Source organism: Plecotus auritus (genome assembly GCF_963455305.1).
Source record: "Plecotus auritus genome assembly, chromosome: X".
In the NCBI taxonomy this organism is placed as follows: Eukaryota; Metazoa; Chordata; class Mammalia; order Chiroptera; family Vespertilionidae; genus Plecotus; species Plecotus auritus.
The window spans coordinates 27,561,171-27,580,227 of NC_137784.1; the positions used below are offsets into that span (position 1 = coordinate 27,561,171).

Consider the following 19,057-nt stretch of genomic DNA (forward strand, 5'->3'; position numbering starts at 1 on the left):
GCACCTACTGTGCTCTCCTGGCTAAGGATTCAGCCATTTATGACCTTGCCCCTGTTCTTGAGGAAAGGCTCTATTTTTTTAATCTATACCTGAGGAATAAACACCTCTTGGAACTGAATTTGCAATTCTGTATTACGGTAACTAGGTCAGCTTGTGATTGGTAGGTCATCTGTCTTTTGCATCTCTTTGACTGCTTTCCATTTTTCCTGTAACAATTCCTTGAATAATGGATCACTAGGGGTGGGGGTGTTCCCAGACCTTTCACCATCTGGAAAATTTGGTAAGAAACCCAAAATAGTGGTTAAGATCTGAAGAAGGGAATAAATGCCTTCTCTCTTTTCATGAAACACAGTCCTTGACACTACAAGATTCATGGTTTTTGTTAATAACCATTTCCTTCTAACCACATCTTACCATGGGGCTTACCACATTTTGACCCAAGCAACATTTTGAATGTAAGAAACAATCAGTGTCAAGTGGCTTGAGAATAAGAACCAACCCAAAGTGAAATAAAAACCCATGGTTTTCTTATATTTAGAAATTAAAGAACTGGTAACTTTTTCCTACCTGCCAATCATGATATTTGTTGCCATTAATAAAGAATGCCTAGAGAACTCTGAGCTCCTTAACCTCTGACTTCTTGGCCTCCCACTCTCCCAAGGAGGAAGAAGCTTAAGTGCTTCTCCTTGAAAATGGTTCCTAATGGAACACTGAAAAATTAAAAACCAAGATGATTAATAGGGATGGCCAGGCTTGTGATGGTTTTCTTTTACCTGGAATTATGTTCATGGGCTTATAATGTACTTGTGAAAATAATGTGTAAGGAAATTTCTTGACTGTGCCCTCTAAGTTATAAATAAATATTTTTCTTCAAGTTCTACCATCTGCCCTTTAATAAGTTCCATTTCTAGTCAGCCAATGTTTTTTTCTTTATCTTTGTTCCCTCTAATTTGAGCTTTCTTGCCATAGCCGGTTTGACTCAGTGGATAGAGTGTCAGCCTGGGGACTGAAGCGTCACAGGTTTGATTCCTTTCAAGAATACTTACTTACTAGTAGGTTGCAGGCTCCATCCCAGGCCCCAGTAGGGGCAGGTGCGGTGATGTGTCTCTCTCATATGGATGTTTCTCTCTGCCTCTCCCCATCCTTTCCACTCTCTCTAAAAATCATTGGGAAATAATATTCTCGGTGAGGATTTAAAAAAATAAATAATTTGGGCTTTCTTCCTCCTCCACCCTCACTCTAGCAACCTCTGCACTTATTTCACTTCATTTTTCTGGCTTGTTCTCAACAGATTACTTGAGTAACTCCATCCTTCTTTGTACTCCCTACAAACTTGTCTGTATACTGTCTCCAAAATTAGAAAAATAAGCCATTTTAACAACAAAAAGCCAAATTCTCCTAAAATTTTCTATTCTTCTGTCAATCGTTTCTAGAATTTGCACAACATAATATAGATTAGCTATCTTTATTCCTAACTTTCAAAAAATGAAAAGCTCTCAGCACAAAAGTTGTTTGTTTTTTTGTTTGTTTGTTTGTTTTGTTTTTGCTTTTCATAAGTTTGTAACAAACCAATTTCAAATTTATCTGAGGCTATTTATTTTTTTATTTATCCCACTTAGTGTGACTAAATAGTCACACACCCTGTTGGGTGTTGTCTCACAAAATGTGTAACATAGTACCCTTCAAAAATCTGAAAAAGTCTGAATTCCTTAAAACAACTGGCCCCAAATTTTGGAGATAAGAGATTGTGGACCTGCATTCATCCTAAAGATGGAAAAAGTAGGGGGGATTTCAACAATTACTAAACATTGAATGAAAATCTACAAAAAATTATCTGGCTGGAAGTGGAATGGGAGGTGACAAATAAGGGGTGTGTGTGTGTGTGTGTGTGTGTGTGTGTGTGTGTGTGTGTGTAGGAGAAATGTAGAAACAATGATTGAAATAGACCCATATCTGAGAAATAGTAAGAGAAAAAGAGTTCCTAGCTCAAGATAATTTGAGATCTCTTAGAAACAATGACTTTGTTGGCCCTGCACTATAGTGTCACACAAAGGCCAGAGATGCCCTCTTTCACCTGAGCCTAACATAGGGCAGCATGTCACAACAGTCACCCTTATCCATGGACCTCCAGGTATCAAAGTCTAGGTGTCCTAACTCTATCCCACAATATAAGAGTTCCATGAAAATTGAAAATTTGAGTCACAGAACTCTGACTGTGTGAATCTATAGGAGTTGTGCAGCCAAGGAGAGGCAGGAAGAAGTCATTCCCTAGACCCTGTAGTAAAGGAAGAAATCAGTCCTATTTGAATCAAGCCAGAAAAAAGGGGAAAGCAATGTGAAAATAGAGGCTTGAAAAGGTTGGATGGAAGTGACTGGGAACCTCATCAGAAAAGTACAAATGTGTCATGATGGGAAGTAGAGGGTATAGCGGAGATGGGGAGGAGGAGCATGTTCCAGACTTTGAAGGTCTCTTAAGAGAATAAAGAGGAGTAAATGTCATGTTGTCTGCTCACAGTCTGTCAGCAAGGGCACCATCTCTACATTTACTTAGCAGTTGAGATGTACAACTACTAAAGTTCAGTGCTTTGGGATAAACCAGAGGGGACTTAATCAGTTAGGGACTAAACAGGGATAATTTACTGTTTCAGGAATAAGCCAAGCAATCTCATACATTGTTCAAGTCACCAATCTTATCATTGTCACAGTAGCTTCTGGTCAATGTCAACCTTCTACCCATTATTTAGATACACAGTGGGGAGGTGTTCTCTAGTTATTCTGAATCCAGGTCACCATCCATATAGAGAAGGTTCCCTCCATCAAGGACAAGCCATTTTGTTTTGCTCTTTGAGTCCTGCTTCTCTTCCCAGATCCTAGAAAGGTCTTCCTACACTGCAGACTTTCAGCACTGGGATGGCATCAGACATACACTGGTTAGAACCGTTTACTCTTGGAGAAGAAATAAGAATGGATGGGAAAACATTGATGAAATAATCATTAAAAGATTATAAATATCCATCAACTTTTTTTCAATGTAACAGATAAGGTTGGCAAAATACAGTGGAAGTTAGAAACAAAGAATACTTCAGTGGTTTACTTTTATTATTCCATGTTTGAGATCTATGCTAGAAAGATTCTGATGAGAGCAAAATCATGATATAATGAGGCTTGCCTGCTATTTATGATAATTAATCATGTCCAAGAGAGATCCAGGTTATGGTATATTGTGTATTGCATTATTGAGTTTTCTTGTTGCATTGCTCTTGGCTTAGAAATATCACAGATAATTGTGACTGATATTTGCTATTTCTGCTTTTTTTTTAAGAAAAAAAGAACATTGATGAAAATAAAGAATCCCACCTTCAAAAAACTAAATTCCATCATTTCCTAATGTGTTTTCCAATTTAAAAATGTATGATATTATTGAATCAGTTAGATTTAAGTCAGTAGTAGCACATTCACTATTCACATTATGTGTTGATGTTTTTACTTCAAGGTAATTGTTTTATAGTAGTACCTATAATTTACTCACCCACAAAGAAAGAAAATAAATCGTAAAAGTGAAAACACAAGAGGCCAGTGGAGTTGAAGAATGATTAGTTTTAAATAAATATGTTTATTGTAATGAAAGAAGTATGAATCAGATGCCCAGGAGGTAGGAATATAGGGAAAATTAGAATATTCCCAGTGGGACTAAATTTAAATGCCTTTCCCATCTTTTTCAAGCCTCTATTTCCTTAATAACAGTCACTTATAGGATCAGATCTTCCTTCATATTTATATTTTATTTGTATTCACTTACAGCTTTGTGGAATATAAGCACTTCAAGCACCTCATGACTGCATTTAAAATTTTCATTTCTTTGTTTCTACAAATATAAATTGAAGCTTTTGGTTACTCTGAAGCAAGTGCACACCTACCAATATATTCTTAGCCTGATGGCATTTCAGTTATCCTTGACCACCATCAGCATAATACATCATTTTTACATCTCTCCTGGTGTGCGCCACAGTTGAGGGCTGATTTGAAATGGGGGGTGGGGTGGGGGAGAGGGAAGCCTGAGAAATGGTTACCCTGAATAACTGAATAGTTAGGTGTGATGAGCAGGTTATCTTATGCTTGGTGGAGCTGGAAGCTGATTAGTGTTAAATCATGACTTAGCTGTTGACTTCAGCACAAGCCAATGGAAGTTAGAGCAGAGATTGAATCATGGCCTGTGGAGAGCAGCTACAGTATTTGGACAGGTTCAAGCCTCGGACTAATGAGAGGTCCCAGTCCTCTCATTGCCACGTGCAAGTCCCAGCTTGGAGGGCAGAGCCCTCCCAGCACAATTATAGCCAACAGCTGTAGTTGTAACCTTGAACCTATGGTCCGAACATGTGACCCCACGTGCCTAAGTGATATAGGCTGCAAGTAAATAAAGCTTGATCAGGTGCATGTAATTGAGTAGGATCAAAACCCACCAGAATGTTGTAAACATCTTGACCACGTCCTTACTTTGCCTCGTGGCATCTGGCTATAAAATAAAGACACAGCTTGTAGTCTGTGGCGCTGTCGCTAGCTCTCCATCAGAGAGGCTCTCCATCAGAGAGGACAGCGCCCCACTGAGACCTAGCTTTCATTCTCTTGTCTGTCTTTTCTCAATCCTTCACCACTCCCACTCAGGTTCACTCTTGGCCATGCTGGCACAGCACAATGGCCATCAGGAATCACCACGGATAATTGTTGTCACCCTTTCCATCACTCTCTTTGGAGCTTGTTAGCTAAGCCTCCTCTGTCACTTTAGATTTTACTCTAAAGCCATCTTTGTTTACTTCTTGGTGAGTTTTCAAAGAGACCTTTACCCTTGGACATTTGAATGAAGACAATTGTGACTAGGCAGAAAAATTCTGATAAATGCCTGCATAGAACACCCTGACCCCCCTTGCCAAATTAGACAGCAACATGGTCAGTTTCTCATCTCAAAAATAGTTTCATCCATGATGATTGGCACTGCTGTATTCTCTCCCATGTGTTCATTTTTTTGTAATATAGACAGTCTCAAACTTGTGGCTGGAAGCCCTTCCCAGTGTTCTCCTGATAGGGACTATGTCTGTAGTGTAAGAAATTTCTCTTTCATTAGCAAGTGTGGGACCCTCCTTTCTTTGTGGCCTGAAGGATTCACATTATCAATGGGGAAAAGTGAACACCAAATTTATACATCTCAAATATAGTGATGGCTCAAAGGTAATTGAAGGAAAGGCTAACATTTTAAAAAAGGATTAAGTAGAAAGGGTACCTGGAGCAATTTATACTCACACTTCCAAGGAAAAGAATGCAGTTAAGCAATTTCTCTCCGGAATTTCCAAAAGGTGGTCTTAAATGTCAGCAATACTAGGGGACTGAGGCTAGTGGAAAAATGATCCTCTTAGGAACTGTATTTCAGTATAGCTCACACCTCTAGATTTCACCTTTTAAAATGTGTCTGTAAAGTGAGTCAGTAGTATTGTATGATTTGTCAGCAGTCTGTCAAATTTGAATGTCAGCTAATTTAGGTCCAAACAAATATATGTGGAAATATCAGAACTATATGGAGACCAGTGTTGTTTGTCATTCCCTGAATCTTTTTCTTTCAACTTTTTCTTATCCTACTGTTTCACACCCCCCCCTCAGAGATTACAATAATTCTATAAATGTGAGCAAAAGGGGATTATATCTGCCCAAAATTAAAATGTCCTTTGTAAAAGTCAATCTAGGGAACTTGAAAATTTTAGGAGATGTTAAAAGAAAATCATCATGAAGATCTTGAAATAAATTATACTTGGTTTTGTCTGGTTTATTACTTGAGAAAGTTTTGGTGCTAAGGTCTCTTTGGTAAATAAGACTAGAGATTGCTTTTGATTTGGCCAGACCAGGGCTAAAATACTCACTCTGGAACCTACTGACTGTACGGATCTGGGCATGCCATTAAACTCAGTTCCCTCCTTTATAAAATGGGATGATAACTACATGTTTAAGTTGGTGTGAGGATTCATGAGGTAAATTATATAATGTGTAATGTCTGGCATATGGTAAGCACTAAATATAATTATTATTTTTTATTAAATCTTTATTGTTCACATTATTACATTTGTTCCTCTTCCCCCCCATAACTCCCCTCCACCCGAGTCCCAACCCACCCCCTGCCCTTCCCCCCCCACACTGTCCTCATCCATAGGTGTACGATTTTTGTCCAATCTCTTCCCACACCGCCTTCCCCCTGAGAATTGTCAGTCCACTCCCTTTCTATGCCCCTGATTCTATTATATTCACCAGTTTATTCTGTTCATCAGATTTTTTATTTACTTGATTTTTAGATTCACTTGTTGATAGATATGTATTGTTGTTCATAATTTTTATCTTTACCTTTTTCTTCTTATGCCTCTTCTTAAAGAATACCTTTCAGCATTTCATATAATACTGGTTTGGTGGTGATGAACTCCTTTAGCTTTTTCTTATCTGTGAAGCTCTTTATCTGCCCTTCAATTCTGAATGATAGCTTTGCTGGGTAGAGTAATCTTGGTTGGAGGTTCTTGCTCTTCATCACTTTGAATATTTCTTGCCACTCCCGTCTGGCCTGCATAGTTTCTGTTGAGAAATCAGCTGACAATCGTATGGGTTCTCCCTTGTAGGTAATTAACTGTTTTTCTCTTGCTGCTTTTAATATTGTCTCTTTGTCTTTTGCTCTCGGCATTTTAATTATGATGTGTCTTGGTGTGGTCCTCTTTGGATTCCTTTTGTTTGGGGTTCTGTGCGCTTCCTGGACTTGTAAGTCTATTTCTTTCACCAGGTGGGGGAAGTTTTCTGTCATTATTTCTTCAAATAGGTTTTCAGTATCTTGCTCTCTCTCTTTTTCTGGCACCCCCATAATTCGGATGTTGGTACGCTTGAAGTTGTCCCAGAGGCTCCTTACACTATCTTCACATTTTTGGATTCTTTTTTTCTTTTTTCTTTTCTGGTTGGGTGTTTTTTGCTTCTTTGTATTTCAAATCTTTGACTTGATTCTTGCGATCCTCTAGTCTGCTGTAGGATCTCTGTATATTATTTTTTATTTCAGTCAGCGTATGCTTAATTTCTAGTTGGTCCTTTTTCATATCCTCGAGGGTCTCACTAAATTTATTGGCCTTTTCTAGAAAATTCTTGAAAAACCTTATAACCGTGGTTTTGAATTCTATATCGAGTAGTTTGCTTTCCTCCATTTCTTTCATTTGTGACCTGTTTCTTTGTCTCTGCATTTTTGCTGCTTCCCTGAGTTGATAGAGTGGCTTTGTGTGCTAGGTCTCCTATAGGGCCCAGTGGCTCAGGCTTCCCAGTTACCTGAGGTGGCCACTCTTGGTGCACCCCTTTGTGGGCTATGTGCACAGTCTTGTTGTAGTTAAGCCTTGATTGTTGTTGGTATCCCTGGGAGGAATTGACTTCCAGGCCAATTGGCTGTGAGGATCAGCTGTGTCTATGCTGGGAGAACTTCTGTGATGGAGACACCCTTATGTGGCAAGACTTGCTTCAGTGGGGCTTTGGTGCTCACTGAGTCTGCCCCCTGAGTGTGTCCCTTATGGATCTGAGGAGTTGTAATCTGGATGGTCCCACTCTGACCCCTGGGTACACTGGCTCTTGGATCTCCAAGGAGGTGCTAATTTAGCCTCTGCCTGAGGCCACTCAGCAGGAGCTAAGGAGAGATCTGCAGATTCCTCTTTTTTGTTTGGGTTTTGGAGGTGCCCAGATGAGGCCCAGCTGTGAAACATTGCAAGCTGCTGTGGGGCCTTGGGTCTTCTTTTAGATGTTCTGGGTCTCTCTGACTCAGCTGCAGTGTGTTAGGTAAGTTTAGATTTCAAAGGACCAGGCCATTCATATGCAAAAGCCTCTGCACACAGCTTGGATGGGGCAAAGTCTCAGGGCGGAGCAAACAGCAATGGCTTCCCATCAGCCCTGCCCTAAGAGGCCCCCAGGTCTCAATGTCCCTCAGTAATCGCTGCAAGCACCTCTGAGAGAAAGCTGCCCTCGAGTTCCGCCCGCTGCCAGACAGTCCAGTTTCTCCCCGTATGAGACTGGTTCCCCAGAGTTTCACCCAGGACTGGAGTTCAGAGCAGTCAGGAGCTTGTGTCTCCCTCCCAGTTGAGAAAGCCAGCCGCATACTCAGTTGCCAGCCCTCTCCGCACGCCTCCCTACCTCTGCACTTTACTTCTGCAGCTCCTCTGAGTCTCAATGTGCTTTTCTCTTTCCTTCTAGTTGTAGAATTTCTACTCAGCCAGCCTTCCTGTGGTTATGGATGATGTCCATTTTGTCTTTTAGTTGCAGTTTTGAAGTGGTTGTGCGAGGCAGCAAGTTCAGATGTTTACCTATGCCGCCATCTTGGTTTCTCCCTATAATTATTATATTATTACTAGAGGCCCGGTGCATGAAATTCATGCATGGGGGTGTGTCCCTCAGCCAAGCCTGCACCCTCTCCAATCTGGGACCCCTCGAGGGATGTCTGACTGCCCGTTTAGGCCCGATCCTACCGGGATTTGGGCCTAAACGGGCAGTTGGACATCCCTCTCACAATCCAAGACTGCTGGCTCCCAACTGCTCACCTGCCTTCCTGCCTGATTGCCCCTAACCGCTTCTGCCTGCCAGCCTGATCACCCCCTAACCATTCCCCTGCCAACCTGATTGATGCCTAACTGCTCCCCTGCCAGCCTGATTGCCCCTTACTGCCCTCCCCTGAAGGTCTGGTCCCCCCCAATTGCCCTCCCCTGCAGGCCTGGTCACCCCTAACTGCCCTCCCCTGTAGTCCTGGTCACCCCTAACTGCCCTACCCTGCAGACCTGGGTCCCGCCCAACTGCCCTCCCCTGCAGGTCTGGTCCCCCCCCCCCAACTGCTCTCCCCTGCAGGCCTGGGTCCCCTGCAACTGCCCTTCCCTGAAGGTCCAGTCACCCCCAACTTCCCTCCTCTGCCAGCCTGGTCACCCCTAACTACCCTCCCCTGCAGGCTTGGTCACCCCCAACTACCCTCCCTTGCAGGCCTGGTCCCTCCCAACTGCCTTCCCCTGCTGGCCTGATCGCTCACAACTGCCCAACCCTTCTGGCCTGATCCCTCCCAATTGCCCTCCCCTGCTGGCCATCTTGTGGCAGCCATCTTGTGTCCACATGGGGGCAGCCATCTGGTGTCTTGGAGTGACGGTCAATTTTCATATTACTCTTTTATTAGATAGGATAGAGGCCTGGTGCACGGGTAGGGGTCAACTGGTTTGCTCTGAAGGGAGTCCTGGATCAAGGTGGGGGTTCCCTTGGGGCGTGGGGCGGCCTGGGCAAGGGGCCTATGGTGGTTTGCAGGCCAGCCATGCCCCTCCCCCCCACTGCCGGCAACCCAAGCGGAGGCCCTGGTATCTGGGATTTATTTATCTTCTATAATTGAAACTTTATAGACTTCAGCGGAGGCCAGGGCAGGCCAAAAACTTGGCTTCCTCCATCGCTGGGGAAACCCAAGCCTCCTGCTCGCTCCGTGGCCCCAGCCATTTTTGTTGGCATTTATTTATCTTCTATGTATGAAACTTTGTAGCCTTCAGTGGAGGCCTGGGCTGGCCAGGGTGTGCAGGAAGCTTGGCTTCCTCCATCACCGGGGAAACCCAAGCCTCCTGTTCACTCAGTGGCCACAGCCATTTTTGTTGGGATTTATTTATCTTCTATAATTGAAACTTTGTAGCCTTGAGTGGAGGCCTGGGCCAGCCAGGGTGTGTAGGAAGCTTGGGTTCCTCCATTGCCAGGGAAACCCAAGCCTCCTGTTTGCTGTGTGGCCACAGCCATTTTTGTTGGGATTTATTTATCTTCTATAATTTAAACTTTGTAGCCTTGAGCAGAGGCCTGGGCTGGCCAGGGTGTGCAGGAAGCTTGGCTTCCTCCATCACTGGGGAAACCCAAGCCTCCTGCTCGCTCCGTGGCCACAGCCATCTTGGTTGGGTTAATTTGCATACTCGCTCCTGATTGGATGGTGGGTGTGGCTTGTGGGTGTAGCGGAGGTATGGTCAATTTGCATATTACTCTTTTATTATATAGGATAATCCATGTATCAGCTAGTCCCTGGGAAATTTAGGTAAACTTTGTTTGAATCTAATTCCATGAATCTTCAGAGTCTAAAATCCTTGCTGCTTCTTTTCTTCTCTTTAAGGGGTTCTACAGCTAGTCAAATACTTACTTCTACCCCTAACCAACCTAGATACAAATGTCAGCTCCTTCACCAATTTCCAGGAAAATCATCAAATAGCACTATATAGTTTTGAATTACTACACTTTCTAAGTACTTGAGAAGTCCTGAGAAAGGGGTACTGCAGAGAAAGAGTAAGCCTTCCAGGTCTTCCTTGCCTCATCAGAACCTGCATTTATCCCCTATTCTCTCTCTGTAAGTCCCATCCCTCCCTCCTCTCCCCATCTGCTCATTCAGTAGATTCAATCCCTATTGCTCTCAATCCTTGCTAAACGAATGATGCCAGGAGTACTGGATTCACCTGGGAGTTCACTAGAAATACAGATCCCTGACCTCTCCCCAGACCTACTGAATTAGAATCTTTAGTTTAACAGATCTGTACTGATTCATGTGCAAGTTAAACTTCAGGAAGCATCTAAGCACCATTATCTTCTCAGGCCTCACTTCTACTGCAAGTAGCTGTATCAAAGTAAGTGCTAAGAGATTTTAAAAGTTGCAACTTTCTTCCTTACTCTTCAACACATTATTTGGTGACCAAGACAATGCTGTTTCTTTCATGCCCACTTATCAGGCTCAAGTCGCTGCTGATGTTTGTTCCATTAGCAAGAATTAATCAGCATTGTGTACCTTAACTGGCATCAGTGTATTTTCTTTCTTTTTTTAAAAGAGAAAATCAAAGCCCGTGTTTATTGAGGCACCAGTGGACTGATCTACAATTTGGAAGAGATGGTAATGTGAATACAGTACTCATCAAAGCAAATTGAAATACAAAGATATCGGAAATGACATGATGCTTTAATAAGTTAAGGAAATGAATTGCTCACTAACTGCTTTCTCATTTTATGTTCTTTCCAAACTCTTCTTTTTTCTTGATTGAGGCTTTCAGCTCAGGAATGACTACAGCTATCATCTTCTCTTTGAAAAGGATGATTTTGCCAATGCTTACATCCTTCTTGATGCCCTTTTCCCCCAGTAGCTTTGGTGTAGAGAAATAGGGACAGTACATTTCTTGGGACTTAACAAAGGAACATTTGACAGCTTCTTCCTTTCTGTTGATTGCATACACAAGGGAAAAGATATGGACAGGGTGGCAGAGCCTGTTTCACCTTTAGCCTTGACCACCGCAATTCTGGCCAGTGAAGGTTGTCAGCTGGACCTGGGGAAAGTCCACCTTGGCAGTGCACTGGGTTTCTATCAAGGATGATGGTCTTTCCAGCATGATTGTCAAATACCGGAACATTGACTCCAGCTGGATCCAAACCTTTTAGTTCTGTGATGAAAGTGTTGGCTCTGACATCGTCCAGGGTTGTCACCCCAGAGGTCTTATTGGCGTTGTACACTCCATGTTTCTTGAAACCTTATGATGTGATGGGATGGTGGAGTTACCTGAATTTGAAATGATGCAGATCACAGCCTCAGGGCAATGCTGGGCACAGGCAGCAGTCAAGGTGACCACAATTGTATCATTGGTGTTGAACAGGTTATCCCATGTTATGCCTGATTTTGTTGGGACGCCGGCTGGAATAACCACCAATCATAACCTTTCAGGTAGTTTGCCAGCTTCTCAGGTCTAAGGTAGCCTTTCACAGTCACTCTGGTCTCTATGTGGCTCAGATCTTTGGCCTCTCCTGGTGTATGAGCAATATTGTAGAGTGTCAGGCGGCTCACTAAAGGGCTATTGTTCAGGAGAAGTGAAAAGGGCTGCCCAATTCCTCCAGAAGCCCTGGGCACAGCTATTTTAGCATTGCTCTGGGGGCCTAGGTGCTGAAGCTTCAGCAGAGAGTGGTGCCAGCCTGGCAAGGCAAGAGCAGAGAGCATGGCTGGGGCGGGTGGGACTGGGACCAGCAAGCAAAGGAGCTAGAGGTGGGCAAATGACTACAATGATGTTTACACTGCTCCACTCCACCTGGCCTCACTGGCATCATTATATTCTTGGCATAATAGTTCTAAATCACCTTGTTTTGTTTTGCTTCCACTTCTGAGGGCTACGATTCTCAGTGCAGTAGCAAGATTCTGAAGGTGTGTTAACTAACTGATGAAGACAAATGGTGATGCCTCTTCAAGTATACCTTATAAAACAACTTTTAAGACAGGAACACTGAGTGACCCCTGGCTTCTTGTGAATTCACTTTGAGATATTTATGCAGTTTCACAATACATAAATAAACTACTAGGGATCTCGAAGTAAAAGGCAGAAGTTCAATTATGCAAGCCATCTGAAAGGAACCATGGAACAAAGTACAAAAGGGCAGCTAGTCCCCATTGATACAGAGCATTAAATACCAAGAGTCACAGGCCTGGAAATGATCTAGATAAAGTAAGAGGATGAAGCTGCATTGTAGTTTCAAACTCTGGCTGCTTTAATATTTACTCTCCAGACTCCTTTTAAATTCCTTATCTTGAGCCAACCCAGTTATTAGATTTTGGAAATTTATATGTAGTCTTCTTAATTGACAAATTGACAAACAAAAGGTGGTATGCCAGTGAATAGTGTTGAAAACATAAACTACCTGTGGTAGCAAAAGTAAGCTAGAGATGGCATTTGAAAAAGTTGATCCAGGGGACATGATGTATAGAGAGAGTAGATACAGGATTATCAGTATGATGGAGAAAAAACTAAAGTGGAAGATGAGTAAAATTTACTTTAAAAAGATCAATAAAATTATATATGAATAGCTGGCAAGTCAGGAGAAAAAATAAAAAGATAAAGAAATAAAAGTTATTGATTACTACAGTTGACAATTAAGACTGAAGGACATGCTAGTAACCCTTGCAGGAACCAATTTTTCATAGCTAGCATAGAATCAGGGTGATTGACACCACCATTCTATGTTTTGACATCATTGCCCTACTATGTGAAGCTGTGATTTCTAATAACCCTTTATTGTTTCTGGACAAGTTATTACCAATTTTGATAAAGTGAGACATATAAAGAAAATTCCTAAACACATTTTAGAGAAGTACTTTTTTTGAAGTATAGTATTCTATTCAATATCTATTATAATTTTTCTCAAAATGTTTTCAATCATATTACCAATTCACTGTCACCTTCATTTTAATCTTTGGGCACTTCTTTGATCATACATTTTAATACTTTGTGTGTATCCATGATAGAAAGTACACATTTTGTGTGTTGTGTGTGCTTTGGGTGTTGTTGTTATTAATCCTCACCTGACGATATTTTTTCCATTGTCATTTTAGAGAGAGTGGAAAGGAGAGATGGAGGGGGAGGGAGAGAAAGACTGAGAAAGAAACATCGATGTGAGGGAGAGACATCAATTGATTGCCTCCTGCACACACCCCAACCACGGCCAGGCATGGAACCTGACTGAAAATTGAACCCAAGATCCTTCAGGGCACGGGCAAATGCTCTAAGCTCTGAGCTACACTGGCCACGGCAGTGTTTTTAGTGAATTTTTTCATTGACTGAAATGATGTGTACTGCTGTTGCTCAGGCCTTTTCCTAGAGTACATTCCTTTTTTTTAGAAACAAGCTTTCTTTGAGGAGAAAACCTAAATCTGGTTTTCATTCTTTGCTCAAGTTTCTGAGTGCAGGATCAAATAATGTAAGAAAAATAAATACATTAAATTTGTGCTTTGGAATCAGCAAAACGAAAATAAAAATCATCTTAAAGGGTGTAGTTTTATTGATAGACCTGCCATAAAATACTTTCAGTTATTCCATGCTTCTTAACTCAACTTTCACTTATTATATCCTTTTTAATTCAGTGTTTTCCTGATGATTGGCAATGTTTACTCCCCTTTCCTGGTGCCATTGAGAGAAACACAGAGAGATAAAAACAGTTAAAAAACATTTCTTAAGTATGTATACATTTTCCCATTAAAAAAAATCTTACTTTTGTTCTGTTTATGTTGTTGTCATATTCATTCTCTCACATGATCCACATTATGACCTTCTCAATTTTTGGAATAAGCAAGCCGTGGACCAAATTTTCTGAAAACACACACACACACACACACACACACACACACACACACACACAGTCCATACTGTATTATTTGTATGTCATAGAATCATCATGAATATCCTTGTCTCTCTTCAAGAAATATATGAAACTGTTTTTCCCTGGATATGAACAATTTCACCACACTGAAAACTCTGCATATTTTGAGATAGAGCCCCCACTGTCATTTTACTGACTATGGGGCTGGTTTTGCCATTACCAAGCCAGACCCATGCCAACCAGCTAGTTATCAAACCTAAATTTAGGACCCGGGTCTGACCAACTAAGTGTTCTAAGGGAACAACTAGGCCAGTTATTAAAACTCTGCAGTGTCCTGCAAAATCCAGATATAAAATTACAGAATCTGTACTAAAAAATGTTTACTCTGTCCTTGATATCTGTTCTCAGTAAGACTTATTTACTATTGAAGCTAAGCATTTGTCTTTATAACCATTCCATTTTTCTTTCATTCTTCCAAATTGTTTTCCAACCATGCCTGAGTTTCTCAGCATACCTGCTAATGCTGTAATGTTTAGTCTTGTAAGATGTTTCTTGCCTTCCAATCATTTCTTCTGGGAAGTATCAGAACAAATGTATAATAGCAGATTATATACATAAATAAGGATAGTTTGGTGGTAATCATTAATAGCCCTTTAAATGGAAAGAGATCAACATTGCTTTAGATTAAACTAGAGTTGACTATATTTTGAATAATGTATTTGACAGTGACTCCATAAGAATATAAAGTTTGGAAAAGCATTGTATAGAAAAAAATTTAAAGCCTTCATGGAAACAACCAAGATATGTGGATACTAAAGAATGAAGAATTGAAAATGATTCTACCATTTATGGTAATCCATGTATTAAAAAAATATTCAAAAAGCAACTCACAGAAAGTAGAATGGTGATTGCCAGAGGCTGGGGGGCGGGGGTAAGGGAGAAATGGAGAGTTACTGTTTAATGGGTTTAGAGTTTCAGTTTTATAAGATGAAAAGAGTTTTGGAGATTGATGGTGGTGATGGTAGCACAACATTATGAAGGCTTTTAATTCCACTGAAACATAGTACATTTAAAAATGGTTAAAATGATAAATTTTGTGTGCATCCTATATAATAAAAGGCTAATATGCAAATTGACTGAATGGCGGAACGACCGGTCACTATGCCATGCACTGACCATCAGGGGGCAGATGCTCAATGCAGGAGCTGCCTCCTGGTGGTCAGTGCACTCCCACAGGGAGAGTGCTGCTCACATAGCTGGTGAGTGCTGTGGTGGTGGCTGTAGCCTCGCCTGCCTCCGTGGCAGCACTAAGGATGTCCGACTGATGGCTTAGGCCCATGGGGAGTGGGCCTAAGCCATCAGTCAGACATATCTGAGGACTTCTGGACTGTGAGAGGGCACAGACTGGGCTGATAGACCCCCTTCCAGTGCATGGATTTTGTGCACTGGGCCTCTAGCTTTACTATAATAAAGATGGAAGAAATAACAGGCAACTTAATTTTTGTCCTTCCCCCAAGGTCTCTTTAAACATTTTTAGTATGGGGTAATCTTTCTCCACTCTTCATTGAAATCTCTTACAGAGCTCATGGGTAGATACTTTCAGGTTAATAAAGAGTCCCATGGTCACTTTAGGTGGCAAATATAATCTCAATTCAGCAACCAGAATGTCCAGATGCAATATATATATATATCAAAACTCCAAACTTCATTTAGCATTAAAACTTTTTTGTAGCCCAGGCTTGGTTCAGGTTAGACATATATAGTTGTTCTTTTTTTAAAGGTCTATATTTATGTTGTTGATCAGGCTGTTGAACAGATATTGAACTGGTCCTATGTTGTATTTTTTGAAAGTTTAATAGTTGAAAGAGGGAGTCTCTGTCACCGTCACTCTGGCATCCCAATATCTGTTCTATTTGGTACTTTATTTAAATTTTAGGCAAGGCGACTTCCATTATAAGACCTTGTTACATGTGCTGTCAAGTATGACCAAAAGGTTTGGAAAGAGAGAGAATACTGTGGACATCACTCAGATGTCTGGTCAAGGACTGTCAGTCAGAGACTCACTATTGTGACATACATATGTTAATGACATAGTGTGTGAGAGATGTCGGTAGCTCCAAATCAGATTTCATTACACATAATTTTCTTAATATTATTATTTGCTATAATTTTTGAGTTCTTACTAATTGCTAGATTTGTCTAGGTGCTTAACACATGCTTTTAAAATATATTAAATGAATATATCTCACAAAGAGATAGGTACCAGCACTGCTTTCCAAATGAGGTAACTGAGTTGTATAAAGTTAAGTCACTTATCTAAGGCCACACAAGTAAAAAGGCTGAGATTTCTGTCTTATGACATCTGAAATTGATAGATCATCAAGATTGCTTTATTGTTGCCAACTAATTTTTTTTACAATGGGGCCTAAAGCTATCTGATACCTAGAGAATCAGATGACAAGCATGGCTAATTGCCTTTTGTGTTATTCCTCCTAGTAGACTGCAACCCAGGACTGATCACCCATTCACCATTTCCCCCCACTGGCATTGCTAATAGCCTTTCTCTCCACGTGGAGACCCAGTCTTTCAGACTAAGCATTATTTATATTTAAAAAAAAACACACACACAACAAGCTCATATTGTGTATAGTATAATTTTCATACTAATACAAACCAAAAATTTGTAAGACTACCCTATTAACCAAGAATGAATGAAGGCATTTTCACTAAAAGATAGTAAATATAGGGAGACCTGTGTTTCCTAGTTCAGATTTCTTTTGTACTATCATATTTTATATGTCATTTTAATGTATTATCATCTCATATAAGAAGCCTATTTCTACTCAACCAACTAACCAATTTAACTAGCACTTTTCACTGTCTCTGTAAAGCAAGCCAACTGATGGCCAGTGAATATTCAAGACTCAGGGCTAGTAGGCTACTGAACTGTAAGCCCGCTCCCATGGGGAGATGAATGTGTACCAAGAACTGTTTGTGTTTATTATGATACCTGTTAACAGTGCTTGTGCATATTCCAATTATTGTCAAATTAAATGTGGGAGAAGCAATGGTAAAAAAATCAGAAATAATTATACAAAAATCTGGATGCAGTCCAAATCCAGAATGTCTTTTAAGTCTCTAAGTTCTCTTTGGTTTTCAAATGAAACTCCTCCCCCATTGGGTAAATATTTATAACTAGAGGCCCGGTGCATGGATTCGTGCACCAGTGGTGTCCCTCAGCCTGGCCTGTGGGGATCAGGCTGAAACTAGCTCCCAAACATCCCCCAATGGGTTCTGGATTGCGAGAGGGCAGTTCTCAGGTGACATACCCCAGAATCGGGTTCCCTCCTCTTTGGGTCCGGGGTGCAGGTGAAGCAGATTCGGGGCCAACAGTGCCCCAGCAGCAACCTAACCCATGGCTGATTCCCTGAGGAATCAGGCTCCCTCCTCTACTGGTTGAAGCGTCTGCCCGCTGGTGGTCATTGCGTATCATAGCTACCAGACAAACAGTCAGACAGTCACTTAGGCTTTTATATATATAGATGAAAGAGATTAAGAAACTTCCATTAATGGACTCTTATTCAAAAGAAGTATCATGGGCCTCTATCACAAGATTCGTAAATAGGTACTCAATCTCTAAGTCTTATTTTACTTTGAAGAATAAGGACTAATAATGTGACAGTGACATTAAGAACACACACATGCACAAACACACACACACACACACACACACACACACACACACACACAAAACCATAAAGTTGATAACCTAGATCAGGGTACCCCTGTGTCCCATAGAGGATCTAAACCACCAAAGGCTTTACCTCAGCAGTGGACAAAAAACCATCACACGTTGGAGAGCCAGAGTCCAACTGTGACTCCATATGGCAACAACACAATGGTGTTAGAACAAGACTCTCTAGCTCTCTATGTAGATAGATTTTGGAAGAATTGATTTCTTTATACCAAGTAAACTCTCCTTTTCTTTTTTTTTCCATTTTTTTGTTAAGGTATTATATGTGTACATATCTTACCATTGCCCCCCCCCACCACACTTTCATACATGCCCTCACCCACCAATGTTTTGCATCCGTTGGTTACTCTTATATGCATGCATACAAGTCCTTTGGTTGATCTGTTATCTCCCCCACCTCTCCCTAGCCTTCTCGCTGTAATTTGACAGTCTGTTTGATGCTTTACTGTCTCTGTATCTATCTTTTTGTTCATCAGTTTATAATGTTCTTTATTATCCATAAATGAGTGAGATCATGTGGTATTTTTTTTTCATTGACTGGCTTATTTCACTTAGCATAATGTTCTACAGTTCCATGCAGGTTGCTGCAAATGGTAAGCATTCCTTCTTTTTTATGGCAGCATAGTATTCCATTGTGTAGATGTACCATAGTTTTCTGATCCAGTCATCTGCTGATGGGCACCTAGGCTGTTTCCAAATCTTAGCTATGGTGAATTGTGCTGCTATGAACATAGGGGTGCATATATCCTTTCAGATTGGTGTTTCCAGTTTCTTAGGATATATTCCTAGGAGTGGGATTACTGGGTCAAATGGGAGTTCCATTTTCAGTTTTTTGAGGAAACTCCATACTATTCTCCACAGTGGCTGCACCAGTCCGCATTCCCACCAGCAGTGCACGAGGGTTCCTTTTTCTCCGCATCCTCGCCAATACTTGTCGTTTGTTGATTTGTTGATAATAGCCATTCTGACAGGTGTGAGATGGTACCACATTGTCGTTTTGATTTGCATCTATCTGATAATTAGTGACTTTGAGCATGTTTTCATGTGTCTCTTGGCCTTCATTCTGTCTTCTTTCGAAAAGATTCTATTTAGGTCCGTTGCCAATTTTTTTATTGGATTATTTATCTTCCTTTTATTAATTTG

At 41.1% G+C, this 19,057-nt stretch overlaps 1 pseudogene across 1 annotated transcript; it reads right to left on the reverse strand.

Annotated features, from left to right (window-relative positions):
• Positions 1-11,030: 11,030 nt before the first annotated feature.
• On the reverse strand, positions 11,031-12,013 carry LOC308239564 (malate dehydrogenase, mitochondrial-like; annotated as a pseudogene). The gene has a single exon. The product of its transcript is annotated as a malate dehydrogenase, mitochondrial-like (transcript).
• Between the last annotated feature and the right edge of the window lie 7,044 nt (positions 12,014-19,057).